The sequence below is a fragment of the Hippopotamus amphibius genome, chromosome 17 (assembly GCF_030028045.1).
Source record: "Hippopotamus amphibius kiboko isolate mHipAmp2 chromosome 17, mHipAmp2.hap2, whole genome shotgun sequence".
NCBI classification, from domain to species: domain Eukaryota; kingdom Metazoa; phylum Chordata; class Mammalia; order Artiodactyla; family Hippopotamidae; genus Hippopotamus; species Hippopotamus amphibius.
Window position 1 is genome coordinate 49560978 of NC_080202.1, and position 14894 is coordinate 49575871.

A 14894-nucleotide genomic window follows, 5' to 3' on the forward strand; every position below is an offset into this window, starting at 1 on the left:
AGGACAAGTAATTAAAGCCCCCCGACTCTGTGCAGCGTGTAATCACATAGGGCGATTTGGGTGGGAGGTGTGAGGAATGTGAAGACCAAGGCTCTGTCAGCCCCAGGGGGTCGGGGGACCACTGAACAAGGTTCAGGGTCCACTCCAGAGGCTGAGCTGCCTGGAACAGAAGCCACAATGGTTGCCACATGAAGACAAGCCATGGGAACCAGAGGTGCAGTGGGGACATGCTATGCGGAGGCTCCCGGGCACAGCGACCCAGGCCAGTGGGGCACGGGCGCTGCACTCTGAGCAGAAACCAAAGCATTATGAGAGTCCCGAGACACACAGGCACCCCTCCCCCACCTCACGTCCCACCCTTTATTTATGACATATTTAGTTCCACCACCGTCATTAAGTTCCAGCAGAGATCCAATCTGAGAGACCAGAGGAAGCCCTTTTCCCAGAGTCACCAGGGTGCAAACCATCCTTCCTCTAGCAAAGGCAACAATTCCCTCCTGCTGGGTCATCTCCCCAAGCCCCCTCACCAGCCCTGCACCATGAGGCAGGATTTGGGCAGCCCAGGGGTGTGGGGAGGGGTTGGGAACGATGTGGCGCTTCCCAAGGAAGCCACAGGGCCTGGCATTCTGGGAAATTCAAAAGTGCTAGTCCAGTTCTGGCAATTTGAACACTTCCTCCTCAAAGCTGCAGCCTGAGAGACATTCTTCCTCCCCTTGGCCACATCGCTGACAAGAAGAGTAGCTGACCTGCAAAATGAGCACCAGTTAGGGTGGCAGGAGGGCAACATACCTTACAGTTAGTGACTCTGAAATGTTGCCATTTCCTCGAAACTCTCAGTACCTATGTCGGATTATTAATTCACCACTCCATTATTCTCGGTTACCCCTGAATCAGTGAACTTCCTCTACTGCCCCCTCCTCCACCCTCCTTAACGCTGCCTGGGGGAGCTCATGCCTTTCCTGTGTCTAAAGGATACTCAGTTTTATCACCCTTACAGAAGGGCCTTTTGCAGGCTAGACAAGAGGGAGATCTGGAAGCTATGCAAATGGCATTTCCAATAACGATTCATGAAAGGGTGGCACCTGGAGTGGATCCTAATAATCCCAATGGAATTTATGAAGCAGTACATGCGCCGATCCCTTTCAAATTGTTGAAAGAATTAAAGCATGCAGTACAAAATTATGGAGTAAATTCCCCATTCACCATAGCTATCATACAGGGAGTAGCCGAAGGCTCTCGTTTGATTCCAGCTGATTGGGCAACATTGGCTCGTGCAGTGTTAGCCCCAGGAGAATTTTTACAATTCAAAACCTGGTGGTGTGATCATCCTGAAACTATGGCAAACCAGAAGCAAGCAAGGCAGATTCCGATCTCCTTGGATCAAGGATAGGTAGTGGGAACTGGGGCAGAGTTCAAGACCAGATTCTGATGGAAGATCAGGCCATAGAATGGGTGAGACATTGCTGCCTAAGAGCCTGGGAGAAAATAGAAGCTAAAGGGCAAGCTCCTGTCTCTTTTCAAAAGATCATGCAGGGGGCGAGAGAGCCCTATACTGAATTTATTGCCAGATTACAAGAGGCTATCAAGAGGCAGATCACTAATGCTGAGGCCTCTGATACTATTTTACAATTAATGGCTTTTGAAAATGCAAATACAGATTGTAAGAAGGCCATTGGACCTATGAGAGGAAAGGGAACATGAAATGATTATATTAGAGTGTGTCAGGGAGTAGGAACTGAGAGCTTTAAAGCAGCAATGGTGGCACAAGCTATGGCTGGACTGAAAATAAGTAACAAATTTCCAGGGAAATGCTTTAACTCTGGTAAACAAGGACATACAAAGAAACAACATAGAAAGGGAGCAGATAGAAGGGCTGTTAATTTTCAAGATAATGTAACCAAAGGACAAAAACAGCCTGGACTTTGTCCAAGATGTGGAAAAGGATTTCACTGGTCAAGCCAGTGTAAATCTAACTTCCATAAGGGTGGAACCCCCTTGCAGGGAAACTACCAACAGGGCTCACTCCTAGCCCCACAACAAAAGGGAGCCTATCAAATCCAGAAACAGGCAGAAGTGGCCCAATACTCTGCAGTGCCATGGAATTATCACCAGCCACAGCAGGCAGCGCAGTCTTAGACCTTCCTTGTGCAGAATCTATTATACTGCCTGGAGAAATTCCAACATTGCTCAGAACAGGAATTACTGGACCTTTGCCAAAAGAAACCATTGGCTTAATACTAGGAAGGTCTGGTTTAACATCCAAAGGAATTAGAATTCATACTGGAGTGACTGATAATGATTATACTGGAGAAATTGAAGTGATGATATCAACTTCAGTTGCATGGAAAGCCCATCCAGGTGATAGAATAGCACAATTGCTTATTCTGCCACACTATAAGATTGGCAATACTACAGAAGTAAAGGGAATGAAAGGCTTTGGAAGCACAAGAGAGGCCGGGGTTTTCCTCTCTGAAAAAATTTTAGAAACATGCCCGATGTGCTCAGTAACTATAAATGGAAAAGCTTTTAGAGGATTAATAGATACAGGTGCTGATGTTTCAATTATAAGCAGTAATCATTGGCCTTCTCTCTGGCCTACGTGTCCCCCAGAGATTACAGTAGTAGGTTGAGGTAGAGCTCATGGCTTGCAGCAAAGTGCTAAAATATTGCCTTGTATTGGCCCAGATGGGCAGCCAGCCCACTTACAACCCTATATAGCAGACCTTCTGATTAATTTATGGGGAAGAGATTTCTTGCAACAATGGAGGGCCGAAATCCACCTTCCAACATTAGATACTTATAGTATGTAAAGTCAAGAAACACTAGTAAATCAAGGATATCAGCCAGGGTTAGGTCTTGGTAAATATCATCAAGGGAAACTATTTCCCATTCCAGCTGAAGGTAATGTAAATAGAGAAGGTCTTGGATTTCCGTCTTTTCACTAGTGGCTACTGTTCGTAAAAGTTTACTGCTTCCCCCAGCACCAATCCCATTGACCTGCAAAACCGATACACCTGTTTGGGTTGAGCAGTGGCCTTTAACCATAGAAAAGTTAGAAGCTCTAACAGATTTTGTGACTGAACAATGAGAAAAGGGACATATTGAAGAATCTTTTAGCCCATGGAACTCTCCAGTATTCCCAATAAAGAAAAAAACTGGTAAATGGCCTTTATTAACAGATCTCAGGGCAGTCAATGCAGTCATACAACCAATGGGGGCACTGCAACCAGGCCTCCCATCACCTAATATGATCCCTGCTAATTGGCCTTTAATAGTTATTGATCTGAAAGACTGCTTTTTCACCATTCCATTACGTCCCAATGATAAAGAAACATTTGCTTTTTCTGTGCCTGCATTAAATAATAAAGAACCTAGAAACAGGGTTCAATGGAAGGTGTTACCTCAAGGCATGTTGAATAGCCCTACTAGTTGTTAGAATTTTGCGGCTAAAGCCCTTGAAACAGTACGACTAAAATTTCCTAGTTGTTATCTTATTGATTACATGGATGATACCTTATGTGCTGCTCCTAATCAAGATTTACTTACTTCTGCATACACGAACATGTAGCTTTGCCTTGATAAAGCAGGACTTAAAATAGCTCCAGAAAAAGTACAGATGCATGGCCCATATCAATATTTGGGCACAATAGTTGATAGAATGACTATTAGAGCACAAAAGGTGGAACAGAGGGCAGATCAAACCCAAACTCATAATGATTTGCAAAAACTCCTAGGAGATATTAATTGGCTTCGTCCATGCATAGGGATCCCCCCCATGCATTGTCTAACCGATTTGCATTGTTGAAAGGGGATTCAAAATTAAATCGTCCAAGAACATTAACGTCAGCTGCTTTAAAGGAACTAACACTTGTAGAAAATAAAATTCATGCTTCTCAATTACAGAAAGTAACTGTTAATCAGCCGTTGCCATTAATTATATTACCTTCTCCTCATTCACCTACGGGGATATTAATGCAAAATGAAGGAATTGTGGAATGGTTGTTTTTAGCAAATACTATGGTAAAATCCTTGTCACCTTATTTAGAATTATTAACTCAGTTGGTTCTGAAAGGAAGAACTCGAAGTAAGCATTTAATTGGAACTGACCCTTCACATATAATTATTAATTTAACTACTAAAGAAATTCAGGCTTGTTTCCAAAATTGTGTAAGTCAGCAAACTGCCTTTGCTGATCATATTGGGAAAATTGATAATCACTATCCGAAAAATCCCATGTTGCAGTTTCTTAAAAGAACTCAATGGATTCTACCTCGAATAACAAACTCTGATCCTATACCAGATGCTCCTATAATTTTTACTGATGGTTCTAGTAAGGGCCAAGCGGGATATACGGGATTTAAAACACGACAAATCCCTGTCCCTCACTTTTCAGCTCAGCAAGCAGAATTATATGCAGTTATCTGTGCTTTGCAAGACATAGCTCAGGCAATTAATATTTTATCTGATTCTGCCTATGTGGTTCAAGCCACTAACATGATAGAAACTGCTACTATCAAGCAGTCTATTCCACAGCCTCTTTATGATCTGTTTCTATTACTTCAACAAGTTGTTCATTCTAGAAATGCTCCTTTTTATATTACCCATATTCGGTCCCATCCTACTTTGCCTGGGCCTCTGGCAACAGGTAACAGAGCTGCTGATAGACTTGTTGCGCCCGTATTGGATGAAGCTAAATATTTCCACCAATTAACTCGTGCAAATGCCAAAGGTTTAAAAATGAAGCTTGATATTACCTGGAATCAAGCCAAAGATATATTAAGAACATGTCCATCATGCCAAATTATTAATAATCCTCAGCAATCTGAACCTGCTGTAAACCCACAGGGCTTGCACCCTAATTCTTTATGACAAATGGACATTACTCACATCTCATCCTTTGGGAAGCTCTCCTATGTGCATGTAACCATTGATACATTTTCTCAATTTATATGGGCTACTGCCCAGGCTGGTGAAACTGCAAAGCATGTACAAAAGCATTTATATGCATGCTTCGCAGTCACGGGGTTGCCACAAGCCATTAAAACAGATAATGGCCCTGCTTATATTAGTAAAGCATTTCAACAATTTCTTGCTATGTGGTCCATATCACATTCTACAGGACTTCCTTACAACCCCCAGGGACAAGCAATAGTTGCAAGAGCAAACGAACTACTTAACAACACGCTCCAAAAACAAAAAGGGGGAATCACCTAAGGGCAACAAACAACTTTAAATAAAGCCTTGTTCACTATTAATTTTTTGAATGTATCTGCACAGGTTACAGTACAGCAGCGGAGAGGCATTTTCGAGCCTCGTCTAAGAATGTGACTCATCTTCATGATGCACAGCCGCTGATATGGTGGCAGGACCCATTGACTAATATCTGGTCATCAGGAAGGTTAATCACATGGGGAAGAGGGTTTGCTTGTGTGTCACCAGGACCAGGCCTGGAACCTGTGTGGATTCCATCTCGGAGAGTCAAGCCATATCGTGAGCGCCCCAAAGAGATGCCGTTTTGAATGGGACGTGGAACCTCTGGTGATGAGCTTTAAAGGTCTGAGTTTAAAGACAACTAAAATCCCAGGCCCTTTGCCACAAACATGGATGATGTTTGCTCTGATTACTATCGCAGTGAGTATGCCCCTCGTCACAGCAAACGAGAAGGATTATGCCTACCGGGCTTATATGCCGAATCCCCCATTATTAAGACCTGTTATCAAGAAACTAAGTTTACTAATTAGGCCTTCCCTGATAGACCTTTGTGTGAAATAAAACGGATATGGGCTGACAGACAAGATCGGATTCTTTGGGATGTTTGCCGTGGGACGGAGGGTGTGATACTGCTTAATGGTTCCTATGGAACAGTATGGGACTGGTCCCCTAAGGAGTATGCAGTCTCTAATTGTTCACACCAAAAACTCCTCCTGCAATCCCTGTAAAAGGTTGCGATGGCATATATCTAAACATAATTATACCAATATTGCCACGCACTCACCCTATCCCATCTTATGGCTTAGGACCGGATAGGTACCTCCTTGGCCTCAATTAGAGAATGGCAGAGCTCAAACAGAAATACGGAAACTTCCCTTAAGTTTAAAAACATTACAAATCTGGGATGGCCATAATGCCAGTGACACATCTACTGGGATATAAAGCAGATAACTTCACACTGGACATACAACAAATACAAGCTAAAATAACTGGCATGCAATATGCATCTTGGCAATCTCTACACCAAATCGCTACTTTGCAAAGCATAGCCAATGGATTAAAAGCATTGCATCCATTGGACTGGATAAAAAGCATGAGTAGCAGTCTCCTAGACATTTTGATATTCTTTTGTTGCTTTTAATTATCTTATGTTTAGTTCTCAGATGCACAGGAAAAGCGCTCCAAGGATTGATGGAATAAAGAAGTAGCTCGAACGGCTTATCTTCTCCTACCAAAACAAAAAGGGGGAAATGTGGGAAAACATTCAGAAGCCTTTCTGAAACTTTGAAACTGTTACTAAAAGTAATTAAAGTATGTGGGCCGAGCAACTGGATGCAGGATGTCCTGCTTGAGCAGCGGAGGAACTAAGGGTGCTGGGTGTGGAGGCCATGGGGGCATAGGCTACCATGGAAACAATATCGACCCTCTCTGGGGGCACAGCCCCTTCCTCACTTGCACACCTCATATCACCCTGTTTGGCCCTGGAGGATGGCTGGTTAGCCAGAGACCGGTAAGATTCCTCAGGGAAGGAACAACCTAAGACAGGCACAGTGGCAGAGGGGCCACCGGGGTGGGGCATAGACCCTTACTTCTGAGAGAGGTCTCCTGCCCGCAGGGCTGCTTTGCTTCCCACGCCCAGCTCAGACCGGGACCCAGGAGGCAAACAGAAACCTGGCTAACAGCAGCTGCCCTCATTCTGCTGTTCTTGCAAAACATCACTGCCCCCAATTATATGAGGCCTTTGTTTGGTTATTTCAAAGTAAAACCTTGACTGTGGAACGAAACTGGGAGTGTGAAAACCTTATGCTATCTTGCTTCTGGAATGCCAAGAGCTCAATAAAAACAACGTGGGGTGAAGCAGCAGGGCTTTTGATCCTAGAGGTCTTGAATCCCCTGGTCCCATCTTTCTCTTAAATCTGTGTCTGTGTTTCTTTAAGCTTGCGGCACCCGTCACTCGCCCCGTGGCACCCGTCACTCTCCCCGAGTCACCGAGCTGGTCTCGGCAGCTAGGATCTTTTTTTTTTTTTTAATAATTCCCCTCTTGGATATACCATGTTCCTGCATTGGAAGAATCAACATCGTGAAAATGACTGTACTACCCAAAGCAATTTACAGATTCAATGCAATCCCAATCAAATTACCAATGGCATTTTTCACGGAACTAGAGCAAGAATTCTTACGATTTGTATGGAAATGCAAAAGACCCTGAATAGCCAAAGCAATCTTGAGAAGGAAAAATGGAGTTGGTGGAATCAGGCTTCCTGACTTCAAACTATACTACGAGGACATAATGATCAAGACAATATGGTACTGGCACAAAAATAGAAAGGAAGATCAATGGAATAGAATAGAGAACTCAGAACTAAGCCCAAACACATATGGGCACCTTATCTTTGACAAAGGAGGCACGAATATACAATGGAAAAAAGACAGCCTCTTCAATAAGTGGTGCTGGGGAAATTGGACAGCAACATGTAAAAGAATGAAATTAGAACACTTCCTAACACCATACACAAAAATGAACTCCAAATGGATTAAAGACCTACATGTAAGGCCAGACACTATAAAACTCCTAGAGGAAAACATAGGCAGAACACTCTATGACATACATCAAAGCAAGATCCTTTTTGACCCACCTCCTAGAATCATGGAAATAAAATCAGGAATAAACACATGGGACCTCATGAAACTTAAAAGCTTTTGCACACTGAAAGAAACCATAAACAAGACTAAAAGACAACCCTCAGAATGGGAAAAAGTAGTTGCCAATGAAACAACGGAAAAAGGATTAACCTCCAAAATATACAAGCAGCTCATGCATTTTAAGACCAAAACAGCAAATAACCCAATCCACAAATGGGCGGAAGACCTAAATAGACGTTTCTCCAAAAAAGACATACAGATGGCCAACAGACATATGAAAAGATGGTCAACATCACTAATCATCAGAGAAATGCAAGTCAAAGCCACAATGAGGTATCACCTCACACCAGTTAGAATGGCCATCATCACAAAATCTGGAAACAACAAATGTTGGAGAGGGTGTGGAGAAAAGGGAACTCTCCTGCACTGTTGGTGGGAATGTAAGTTGGTCCAGCCACTATGGAAAACAATTTGGAGGTTCCTTAAAAAACTACACATAGAACTACCATATGACCCAGTAATCCCACTTCTGGGCATATACCCAAAGAAAACCATAATCCCAAAAGAAACATGTACCATCATGTTTATTGCAGCACTATTTACAATAACCAGGACATGGAAGCAACCTAAATGCCCATCAACAAACAAATGGATAAAGAAGATGTGGCATATATATACAATGGAATATTACTCAGCTATAAAAAGGGATGAGACAGAGCTATATGTAGTGAGGTGGATAGACCTAGAGTCTGTCATACAGAGTGAAGTAAGTCAGAAAGAGAAGGACAAATATTGTATGCTAACTCACATATACGGAATCTAAAAATGGTACTGATGAACTCAGTGACAAGAATAAGGACACAGGTGCAGAGAATGGACTGGAGAACTCGAGGTTTGGGAGGGGGCGGGAGGTGGATGGGGAAGCTGAGACAAAGCGAGAGAGTAGCACAGACATATATATACTATCAACTGTAAAATAGATAGCTACTGGGAAGTTGTTGTATAACAAAGGGAGTTCAACTTGAGGATGGAAGACGCCTTAGAGGACTGGGACAGGGAGGGTGGGGGGGACTCGAGGGAGGGTGGGGAGGAGTCAAGGGAGGGAGGGCATACGGGGATATGTGTATAGAAACAGATGATTGAACTTGGTGTACCCCTCCAAAAATAAAAAAAATACTTTACAAAAATTTAAAAAAATATATAATACCCCTCTTGAAGGTTGTTTTGATTATGTCCAGTTTTCTTGTTCCTGCCTTGCTGCAGTGACTGTCCTTGTACATGTATCTTTGTGAACTGGGTCAAATATTTCTGTAGAATCGTTATCCGGAAGTGGAGTTGTTGGGGTGAAGACTGTGTAGATATAAAATTTTCATTGCCCTCAGAAAACGTTGTGCCACCTTAAACTCCAGTCAGCATGCTGTGATGACATTCATTTCCCCATACCCTGCCACCACTGATATTCTCCCCTTTTTTTCTTTTCTTTTTTCTTTTTTGCTGATCTGATGGGTGAATAAAAGGGGTGAATCTGAATAAAACATTCAAATCTGAATTTGAATTTTTCTGATTCCTTGTGAATTTAAATATCTTTATATGTTTACTGAACATTTGTATTTTATCTCTGAATTGTCTGTCCTTTGCCCTTTTTTCTCTTACTATTGTTTTTATCCATTTGTAGAAAAAGTCAGTTTAGATACATACGTGAGTTTGGAAAAACACATTCACAGTAATTTTCATGACAGTTTGTGGTCATATCATTAGTTTAACTTGAATAGACAAGTCATACTTGACTTCTGAATTAATAATAAGACATAACAGGCAATCTAAAGATAGGGATTATGACAACCTGAAGGCTACTGGTGCAAACCGCTCCCCCAACTTTCACCACCATCAGCCCCTCAGTGATACGCACCAACTGCTTGTATATTTCCCTCCTTGCTTCCTTGCTTCCTTGCCCCGTTCCTCCCTCCCTCCCTCCTTTCTGGTTTCTATTTTCTTCTCTATGGTAGTTTTAAAATATGTCCACGAATTCTTTGACTCTTCTTTCTTTGAAAGGTGGAGTCTAAATCCCCTCCCCTTGAATGTGAGCTGGACTGACTGACTTCCAACCATGTTATGTGGCAGAAGTGGTGCTCTGTGCCTTCTGAGGCCATGTCATACAAAGGATAATTTCTGTTTCTGTCTCTCTCTTAGACAGCTGGCTCTGGAGGAAGGCAGCCATCATGTTGTGAGGACATTCGATCAAGCAGCAGGTGGACAGACATGCCCATACGGTGAGGAAAGGAGGCCTCTCTCAAACAACCAGCACCACCCTGGCAGCCAGGTAAGGGAGTGAACCACCTTGAAGTGGACCCTGCAGCCTCAGTCCAGCCACCCGATGACTGCAGCCCTGGCCCATACCTTGACGACTGCGTGGGAGACCCAGAGCCAGAACTGCCCAAGTTACCCCTAAATTCTTGACTCAGAACTTGTGAGGAATAAATGTTTATTGTTGTTCTAAGCCGCTATTTTGGTGTGATCCGTTACATACCACTAGATAATCACTACCGTGTCTGATGCAGGGCTTGAACCAGCCAGACTGAGACCCTCAATATGCTGAACTGGAATATTAACCAATGACGACCTCGTAATGGCTGGGGACTTTGGGCCTGGCCTCCGAGCCTTTCCCTTGACCACCGTACCTGCCATGCCAACAACCCACAGATTGTCCTGGGCACAGCATTCCTCAGCCTCCCACGGTGCAAATATAGACTAGCATTTTGTTGTTCCGGATGGGAACTTATAAGCAGAACAATAACAGAGTGCACTCAATCCCCCAAGCTTTCTGAGGAGGGGATTATCCAGACTTAGCTGGACTGTGTCCCATGGCCAGAGCTCCTGTAGAGAGGGAGCCTGCCCAGAACGCATCACAGTTACCGGGGTGGCGAGGCAGGGAACGTCTGCACCACCAGCGGTGGCAACTGCTCAGTGGCAGAAATGGTTGCAGTAGGAGGGGGAGCCTGTTTTACCCACTGAGCTCTCTGCTACCTGCTGAGCGAGTGTTTGCTGAACTACTCAAAGGGGAAAGGATTGAGTGTCCAGGAGCATCCGAGTTATTTTTCGTCACCTCCTGGGCTCCCAACACCTCACTGATCCCCATTCCCAGGTTACACTGGGGCCTTAACATCATCTGGAATTTACCAGAAAAGATCTTAGAAGTCCAAACTCTCATTCTCTGAACATAAGCCCTTGTCCTTTCAGTTCTCACGCACGTGTATCCACCATACACGCTCTTCAGCTGCATTAAAACCTCTGGCCTGGTGCTCCATTTTCTCCCAGTTCCTACTTGGCCTAAACCCCCAAGCTGAGCTCGTGGCCTCTCTACTTCTAGGCCACCATCAAGTACTCTTTATAAAACTCAAGCTCGGTCATGTGTCTTCTCGGCTTCAAACATCGTAGTTTGTGCTCTGTTTGGTCAAGTCCATGTGCCTTGGCCAGGCCCTCCGGGACGGGCTCCCTGCTCACCGGCACAGCCCCACCCACTGCCCCTTCCTCCTCGTGTTTCACGCTCAGGAACACCAGTCTGCACACGCTTCCAGCCCACCCAAGCTTTCATGCTTCTCGCCTCTGTGCTGGCCTCTGTCTAGAATGCCTTTCCTTCATCTCGTCCTCCTAAGAAACTTCTGTGTGGCTTTCTTCCTCTTCCCCTCCTCCAAGCCATCCCTCACATTTACTCCTTTCCAGCCAACCAAGAGCTGAACCACTTCTTGGTACACGGCCACTGTCATGTCAACACACTGTCTTCTCTGTATATCTGCGGGTGTCTGTGCCTCCTCTCAGTCTTAGGGCCCCTCGCGGGCAGGGACTTTGTCCTCATCAACTCTTTCCCCAGCACCAGGCACAGTGCCTGGCTTATAATCCAGTCCTTTTTCAGGACTCTCCCTAACTTCCTAACCTTCCCCCCTCTGAATCCTACAACTTTGCTTCTCCGTATCATTTTTGCCCACACTGTTTCATTTCATGAAATCTTTCTGACAGAGTTCATGGGAATCAGGGATCATTTTCATTCACTTAGTGGCTGTTGGCCTTGTAGCTCCCTCTCCCCTTCTATCACTCAGGTCTCAGTAAGGAGCTGGGCTCTGACCTAGTTTGTCCATCACAAGATGGGGACAGAGGCAGCCCGAGGTAGACATGTTTTGTACCACCTGACCCTGGGCTCCTCTCCCGCTTCCAGGCTACAGCCAGGGATGTATCCCCGATCCAAGCAGAGACAGCTCACTCACAGGCTGGCCAAGTGATGTCTCTGGGCTCTGGCAAAAACACTGCCCCATCTAGGTCAAGCTGGGCAAGGCAAATTCCTGCTCTTGGGAATTTTAATTTAGAAATATGGTAGGGTAGCATTCGAGGCTAACAAGAAAAATTGTGCAAATTTGAGGTAGTGTGATACAAAAGATATTATCTAAGCCTCACTTTAAGTAGCAACGTTGAAATAACGGAAATATCCCAAAATAGGAACCCGGAGCTACCTGGAATTGGCGTCCACACTTTGGGAAGCCCAGCAGTACAAGGATCTCTAGCCCTGGTTTCCCGTCAGCGCCCTGTCTTTGTCTCCACTTCTCTTATTGAAATCAGCCCCCCACTCATCACAGAGTGTGAGCGGGCATGGGACCTTCTGTTCTTGTGACCCAATAGTGGAACCTCAGCACCTAGTACTGCACTTGGCCCACAGCAGGTGCTCAGCAAACAGCAGCTGCCTCCTCCTCCTTCTCCGCATTATTATTGCCACTGCTATTGGCTCTTTGGTGGCAACCACAGCTCGTACTTCTGTGCATCCCTGTGGGAGTCTAGCACTTCTGGGCTCCAACCCTAACTCGCACTTTTGGATGCGTGGCCTTGTGCCCTTGAGCAGGTTACCTACATTCTTTACACCCTGTTTCCTAACTGTCAACCGAGCACAACAAACTATGCTTCCACGGGTGCCGAAGCCAGGGCTGGGCACCAAGCAAGCAGATGGTAACCATTACCTGCCACCGCTTCCTCTTGTGAGTGGTATTAGTCACGCGCTTGAGACACAGTAACTATTTGCTGGCACACTGAAGTCACCAGGTGTTTTCACTCTCAGTGAGAAACTTTGGGAGGTGGCTTGGGCAGGCATGGAGAGAACTGATGTCTCTCACGCAGCATCAGCAAACTAAGAAATCAGAAGAACTGATGGGCTGTTCACTTTGCTTGGAACCCCTTCCAACTGTCAGAACCCCGCCCAACTGTCAGAACCCCGCCCAACTGTCAGAACCCCGCCCATCTGGCAGAACCCTCCCAACTGGCAGAACCCCGCCCAACTGTCGCCCAGGCCCACTGCTCTCCTGGGGGACCGTGAGCGATCGTCCCGTGGTTTGCACCGTTCTTCACCTCATGTTACTAAGCCAACAGCACTATCTGTGGTCATTTTGCTAGATTATCAAACCTTGTTCATTCAGAATTTGTTACTCAATTTATTTACCTCTCACTGACTTACTAAATGCGATTGATGAATGACTTTCTTTGCAGAAGGAGTGGAGGAGGCTTTGCAGCTTCCGCAGGTGGCACTGTCATTATATAACCACCTGGAATCACACAGCCCTGGGCCTGTGTTGGGGGAGGCAGGAGGTGGGGAGGCCTGGTGCTGGGCTGGGCTGGAGGGAGCCCAGGAGCACACGGCTGACCCTTGGTGGGGTCAGGAGAGGCCAGGGCCTGTGGAGCGCTATCTTGGGTGATGGCTGCTCTCACACATTCTTCTTTACCCTGTCCCTCGGGCACCTCCCTGCTGGCTATCCAAGGGTTGGGTTTTTTTAAAAAGAAAAAAACCAACCCAATCTGAATTTCCCAGCAGCTTGAAAGAGTGGAGAACTCCCTACCAAGACAGGGCACACACCTGTGCATGAGTTTGAGAACTTGGGAGAAAAGTCAGACCTTGGTCCCACGGTGGACGGAGGCCAAGTGATCCAAATAGTCGGGCAACCCCACTGCCTGCACGAGAGGAGCCAGAAGTGGATGAGCCTCTAGGGGCAGGAGGTGAAGCATGTTGTAAAGAACTGCTACTTGATGAACCAGGAGAGACAGCACCAGAATAAACTCTTATTTGATTTAATGATCTCTGCCCCTTGAGGGTGATACATTTTCCAGTTCCCAGGGACTGATTGTGCTGGGGAAACAAGGAAGGGAAGCCCCTCTTCATCCTTCTAGTCATCCTCCTTTGCCCACATTTCCTCTTGTGGAAGTACTGGCTACCATGAGGCATTCGAGAGTCAGCTCTGCTTTTTCTTGCAGGCCCTTGTTATTGGTAGACAAATATTCAACTATTGACATTTTAGTTCCTTAGCACATAGTCAGAATTGGTTATGGATTTAAACATTTTAGTATGAGAAGAAGGACTCTTCCGCCATCTCGGACCTAGTTGGTTCTAATCAGTTTTTGTCGTGCCCCCAAGGCTACGTCATTCTTTGAAAGATTCTGCCCTGCCTGCTTCCCTCCTCTTTCATTCACACTCAAGGAAGAAAGGAGATGGCTTGTACTGAGTATTCTTTTCACATGCCAAGTCTAGAGGAGATTGTTGGAGTTCTGCAGAAGGGGCTAATAGAGAACTTTGCCAATGTGCAGGTGTCTCTAGTTGATTGCCCTGATTTGAATAAGGAGCCATCTACCTTTCCTGTAAAAGATCATTAATCAATGCAACCTTTCAAGGGCAATCATTGCAGCCAAGTGTAGATCACAAAATGGCTTAGGTCAGGACTCCCCTGGTGGCGTCATGGTTAAGAATCCACCTGCCAATTCAGGGAACACCGACCGGTTCGCTCCCTACTTCAGGAAGATCCCACATGCTGCAGAGCAGCTAAGCCCGTGTGCCACAACTACTGAGCTTGAGCTCTAGAGCCCACGAACCACAACTACTGAGCCCACATGCCACAATTACTGAAGCCCATGTACCTAGAGCCCATGCTCCACAAGAGAAGTCACCGCAATGAGAAACTTGTGCACCAAAATGAAGAGTAGCCCCTGCTCACTACAACTAGAGAAAGCCCCTGTGC